Below are 7,194 nucleotides of genomic sequence, written 5' to 3' on the forward strand. Positions count from 1 at the left end.
TGGCCAAGGGTTTCCTTTACCGGTTTGCATTAAACATTGAAATAGTATCTGACCGATATTCACTAGATCGGATCAAACAAAGGAATGTTGAGAGTTTTTGAGACTATGCTTTTCGTTGGAGGAAAGAAGCCGCCAAAGTGCAACCCCCTATATCCAAGGAGGAAATGGTATCCATGCTCTCTCATGCTCAAGAAGGAGAATATTATACCAGGATAGTGTCCATTATCAGGGAACCTTTTGCGGATTTGGTAAAAATAGGAAAATCATTGGAAGAAGGTATTCGGACAAGGAAAATTGACAAAACCCCGACGTCGTCTGGGACTGTCATGTTCTCAAAGAAGAAAAAGAAAGATGTAGGTGTGATTTCTGCTAATCCTGTTGCGAAAATAAAAAAGACGTTCAACTCTAGAAATGTTTTATCTTCTCCACCGTCACCCAATCTTCAGCACGTATTCTACGCCCACCCCCAATACCTAGCACCACTCTCAAATGCCCAACCTCAGTACCAAACTCCACTCCCAAACCTCTAATCCTCATAAAAAGATCCACATCCAAATATCTTTCCCCAATACCCAGTTCCATATTCAAATTATCAGTCTCATTTCCAATCCACTCCTCAAATAACTGAACAAATTTCCAAGCGCCTCCAAATTATCACCAAGTACCTCCTCCTACAAATCAAAGCCAGTACAACTCCTAACATCCAAACCATAAAAAGAAACCTCCCCAAAACTTCACCCCATTAGCTGAAAGTCGCACCCAATTGTTTGAAAGATTGAAGAATGCTGGTCATTTACAACCAATACAGCCAAGGCATGTCAATCCCAACTCTCCATTTCTTAATTCAAGTCAACATTGTGCCTATTATTCATGAGTAGTGGGGCACAGTACAAAGGATTGTGGGTACCTGAAATATAGGATCTAGGATTTAATCAATCAAAAGGTCATCACGCTCCAGGCACCTACACCAAATGTTAACAGTAATCCATTGCCCAACCATGGGGGATCTATAGTTAACATGATTGAAATAGAGGGTGAATGGGAATTTGGCAAAACCATTACCTAGGTGAACTACGAAAAGCACAAAAGAGCGGAAGAGGTAGGAAAGATAGAGAAGGTTGTGGATGCATTGAGTATCAATGAGAAATCCCCATTTATAGTGATCACTGCACTGACTCAAGTCTATGTTCCCCCGCCAAGGAAAGAATTTATTGTGTAGACCACTGCTGCCAAAGGGATGACGCGATCGGGATGATGCTATATCCCTTAGGAATTGACCAACAAAAAGGATTCACAGAAAAGGCCAATCACTAAAGGAGAGGCTGAAGAATTTTGGAGGCATATGCAACCCAAAGATTATTCAATTATCAAACATTTAGAGAAGAAACCAGCTCAAATATTTGTCTTGGCACTATTAATGAGTTCACAATACCACCGACAAGCTTTATCAAAGGTCTTGGATGAAGCATATATTCCCGCAGGGATGAGTGTTGAGAACCTGGCTGTGATGATAGGAAACATTATAGGGAATCATCACATATCATTCAGTGATGAAGAGTTGTCTTTTGAAGGAGTGATGCACAATAAAGCCCTGCAGTCATTGTCATTTGCTGAGTTTATATGATTAATCAGGTATTAATAGATGATGGATCTGGTGTGAATATTTGCCCCCTCTCTATGTTGGTTCAAATAGTCTATGATCTGGGGAAAATTTATGAAAGCCACGTAAATGTGAGAGCATTCAATGAAAGGCAAAAAGATACCATAGGAGAAATTGATTTGTACATCCAAATGGGACCTGCTGAGTTCAAAACTAAGTTTCATGCTATGGATATCCATCCTAGCTACAACTTGCTCTTGGGAAGACCATGGATACATAGTGCAAAGGAAATTTTGTCACCCCCTTCATCAATTATTGAAGTTCATTTGGGAGGATCATGAAGTAGTCATCCAAGGATTGGGAAGTCGAGCGGATCGTTCCAATGGTTATGTGCCGGTGATTGAAGATGTTCCAAAAGGTAGCAGTTTTTAAACAATAAAAACCATAAATGTTGTGGACGAGGATTCAATGTCCAAAGTGCCAATACCTTCTGTCTTCAAAATAATTGCGACGGTGATGTTAAGAAATGGGTTCGAACCTGGTCAAGGTTTGGGTAAGGATCTATAAGGAATTATCGAGCCTATTGTGATTGTAGAGAATGGCTCTAAGTATGGGTTAGGATATCAGCCTACCAAGAAGGATAGGGTTGAGGATGAGTCAGAGAAGAGTCTTTTTAGGACCTTTCCACTCCTATTCTAATTATTTCCTATAAGAGAGATGTCAAGTGATGATGTTCTTAGGGATGGGATAGGAGATTTATTCGAGGGATGCAATGGTGTACCAGAAGATTTCCCAAATTCTAGTGGAGTGAAGCAGATTGCGCCAGGGGAGGCCTTGCAAAACTAGACCTCCACTCCACTCATAACCCGTTGCCCATCGTGGTAGATGAAAGGGTAATTACTAATAGTTTTTAAAATCGGTGATGATCTGGAGAAGGCCCCGCGATCCACTTTTTATATCTTAAAATTTTCTTTTCATATTTTACTGCTTTTAAAAAAGGCATGGACTTGTATTTACATAAGTCATGAGCCATGGTTTTGTAATTATCTCTTAAATTTTAATAAAAAGGCCTTCATTTATTTAGAAAATTCTATTATTTCTAAAACACTCCTAATCATATGTTTTGTTATTTTGTTATCATCTAACTTGGTTTGTTTGTCCCTTACAGTAACAGCAACTTAAAATCTGCCAATGTCATGTCGTGTCAAAGTGTAAACAAACAAAATGAAGGGAACGATGATGATTGGAAGGAAGGTGATGAGGAACAATTAGTTGCAGATATGGAAGAGTTTGAGAATCGGGAAAAATCCAACCTAGAGGAAACTAAAATAGTCAACTTGGGAGATCACGATGAAATCAAGGAAACAAGCGTCAGTGTCCATCGAGCGGAAGTACGAAAGAGAGAGATCATTCACCTATTGCGGGAATATATTGACGTGTTTACTTGGTACTATGATGATATGTCGGGATTGAGCACCAGTATTGTGTCGCATAAGTTGCTGATAAATTCAGAGTTTGATCCAGTCAAGCAAAAAATACAGAAATTCAAGCCATATTTAAGTCTAAAGATCAAGGAAGAAGTGACAAAACAAATCCAGTCTAAGGTTGTGGAGGTCACAAAATATCCGACGTGGTTGGCCAACATCGTCCCTGTGCCAAAGAAGGACAGCAAGATTTGAATTTGTGTTGACTATAGAGACTTGAATTGAGCCAGTCCTAAAGATAATTTTTCGTTGCCCAACATCCATATCTTTATCGATAATTGTGCAAAGCTTGAAATGCAGTCATTCATTGATTTTTCACCGGGTATCATCGGATATTGATGGATGAGAAAGATGCAAAAAAAATGGCTTTTATTATGCCCAGGGGTGCTTATCATTACAGGGTAATGCCATTTGGTCTCAAGAATGCGAGTGCAACATATATGAGGGCTATGACGATGATTTTCAATGATATGATCCATAAAGAGATTGAGGTGTATTGGATGATGTAATTATCAAATCCCGCGAGTGTGCTTCTGGTGTTCCATCATGGAAGTTGTTGGGGTTCATAGTCAGCAGAAGAGTCATCGAGCTAGACCCATCCAAAGCCAAGACAATTCAGGACTTGCCACTGCCAAGGACCAAGAAGGAAGTTATGAGTTTCATAGGTCGTTTGAATTACATTAGCAGATTTATCACTTAATCGACTGTCATATGTGAGACAATTCACAAAATGTTGAAGAAAAATCCATTGAATGAGTGAACAGAAAAATGTCAGAGAGCTTTTGACCGCATCAAGGAATACCTGTCTGCACCGCCGATTTTAGTGTCGTCAAGGGAAGGAATACCATTCCTGCTTTACTTGTCAGTCTCAAAAAATTCTTTCAGATGTGTCCTCGGGAAACATGATAAGGCCGGTAGGAAAGAAAAAGCTATTTACTACTTGAGTAAAAAGGTCACACCATATGAATCCCGTTACACTCTTGTAGAAAGAACATGTGCTTTGACTTGGGTAGCACAAAAGTTGAGGCATTATCTGTCATCCTACACAACATACCTCATATCGAGAATGGATCCTTTGAAGTATATATTTCAGAAGGCCATGCCAACAGGAAAGCTAACCAAGTGGCAAATATTGCTGAGTGAGTTTGACAGGGTGTATGTAACCCAAAAAGAAATCAAGGGGCAAGCCTTAGTAGATCATTTGGCAGAGAATCTGGTTGATTAGGAATATAAGCCACTTCGAACTTACTTTCTAGATGAGGAAGTCTTGTTCATAGGAGAATACATTACAGAGATTTACCCCGAATATAGGCTATTTTTTGATGGGGTGGTCAACTTCAAAGGTTCAGGAATCGGAGCAGTTTTTGTGTGAAAAATGGGCCAGCATTATCTATTAACTGCTAAGTTACATTTCCCATGCACCAATAACATGGCTGAATATGAGGCTTGCATTCTGGGTCTTAAATTGGCACTTGATATGGTTGTTCGTGAATTGTTAGTCATCGGGGATTCAGATTTACTGATTCACTAGGTATGGGGAGAATGGGCGGTAAAAAATCCCAAGATTACTCCTTATGTAGAGCTGGTACAAAAATTATGTGAAAGATTCAAGGAAGTTGATTTTAGACATATCCCATGGATACAAAATGAGTTTGCTGACGCTTTGGCCACTATATCTTCCATGATTCAGCATCCAGATCAGAGTTATATTGATCCTTTGGAAATAAGCTTGAAGGAGCAACCCGCGCATTGTGCACACGTGGAATAGGAGCCTGATGGAAAGCCCTAGTACTATGACATTAAGAGGTATTTGGAATCTGGAATAAATCTTGAAGAGGCCAGTAACAACCAAAAGAAGACAATCCGGCGTTTGGCAAAGAACTACTTTCCAAGTGGGGAATTTCTTTTTAGGTAGACTCCTGATTTGGGATTTCTAAGATACGTCAATGCTGTGGAGACCAATAAATTGATAAAAGAGGTACACGATGGAGTTTGTGGGGCCCACATAAATGGGTTTGCCTTTTCCAGAAAGATACTGAGAACCAGCTACTTTTGGATGACTATGGAAAATGATTATGGAAAGTATATGCAAAAATGTCCAAAATGTCAGATACACAGAGATTTGATTCGAATGCACGAGTTTTATACAATGAATTCGCCTTGGCCTTTCGTAGTTTGGGGCATGGATGTTATCGGACCAATAGAGCCATCGGCATCGAATGGGCATAGCTTTATTTTGGTTGCCATCGATTACTTTACTAAATGGGTTGAAGCTGTTTCATACAGAGCCGTCACTATAAAAGTGGCTACAGATTTCCTCAAGAATAACCTGATTTGCCGATTCGGAGTGCCAGAATCAATCATTACAGATAATGGGGCCAACTTGAATAGTCACTTGATGAATGAAATTTGTGTCAGTTCAAAATCATACATCGCAACTCGACTGCATATCATCCTTAAATGAATGGAGCCGTAGAAGCTTCCAACAAGAATATTAAGAAGATCTTGAGAAAGATGATAGAAAATGATAGATCATGGCATGATACATTACCTTGTGCGTTGCTAGGGTATCGTACGATGGTTCGAACCTCCACCGGGGCAACCCCATATCTATTGGTTTATGGAAATGAAGCGGTGATACCTGTTGAAGTTGAAATACCTTCCCTAAGGATTATCCAAGAAGCCGGACTAAGTAACGAAGAATGGGTTCGTGCTCGCTATGAACAACTCATGTTGATTGATGAAAAGAGAATGGTTGTTGTATGCCATGGTCAGCTGTATCAACACGGGATGGTTCGTGCCTTTAACAAGAAGGTGAGAACTCGAACATTTGAAGTGGGGTAACTGGTTCTCAAATGAATATTCCCTTACCAAGAGGAGTACAAGGGCAAGTTCGCTCCAAACTGTCAAGGGCCATACATCGTTCGCAAGGTACTATCTAGAGGAGCTCTGATTTTGTCTAAAATGGATGTCACAGAATGGACCAAACCATTCAATTCTGATGCGGTAAAAAGATATTATGTCTAAAAGGCGCTCTAGTTTGCGTGTTTATTTAGTTAATTTACTTATAATCGCGTTCGTAGTAATGATGTTTTCTAGTATGTAACTGCCTATAATCCTTCCCTCTATGTACAAACTACATTTGACCTGAATTCCCAATAAAGGGATACGTAGACAGCCTATGTTGGCTTCGGTCAACCCCTTAGGATAATTTATCCTTTATTTTTATGTATGAACTACGTGATGACCTAAATTCCCGAGAAAGGGATACGTAGGTGGCCTATGTTGGCTTCGGTCAACCCATTAATTTCTTTTGTATATCCCTAGTGTAGTTCTGAACTATGTTTGACCTGATTCCTGCTTCAACAGAATATGTAGGCACCCCAATGGTTTGGTCATATAACCCCAGGAAATGGAAATTAGGGCAGAATTTTCAAGAAGGAATCTCAAAAATTCATAAGAGAAGATCAAAATCTAACAAAGAGAATGAAGATCAGCAAAAACTTCAGATCCACTCAGATTGGTATCATCTCAAACAACTTTAAACTAGAGTAGAAATTTTAAGGAAGACCTCAAAATTTCCACCAAATGCCGGAATATATTCCAAATTCCCCAGCACCAGAGGTTAAAGTCAAGCTTTGGAAGCCACCAACTGTAACAAAGTCTGGGTAGACTCAATTTTAGGCTATGATATAACTACTTAAAGAAACCCTATAACAATTATCATGAGTTTTGGAAACCATCCATTGGATATAGTCAAAACCACGAGGAAGAGGTTCGTTGATCTAGTACATGACATGACTGGGAGAGATTTTCTAAAGTTTTACAAAGGTTTTCAAAATTATTTTCACAAATTTAAGACTATTTTCAAAAATCTTACGACTCACTTATTTAGTAATTGCATAGACATCATTTGGGATGGGGTGTCAGGGTGGAAGTCCCGATATGGTGGAACTCCCAAGAGATGGAAAGGAGCAAATCAAGGATCGAAGAAGGTCAACACAAAGAAATTTCATTCAAACTAATCATTTTTCTGTGGATGCAAGGTTTAATATAGAAAATGAGGGTCTCTTTCAAAAATCCCCGAGCAAAGTGGGAGCCACAATAGAG

The sequence above is a fragment of the Capsicum annuum genome, chromosome 9, assembly GCF_002878395.1.
Source record: "Capsicum annuum cultivar UCD-10X-F1 chromosome 9, UCD10Xv1.1, whole genome shotgun sequence".
NCBI lineage: Eukaryota > Viridiplantae > Streptophyta > Magnoliopsida > Solanales > Solanaceae > Capsicum > Capsicum annuum.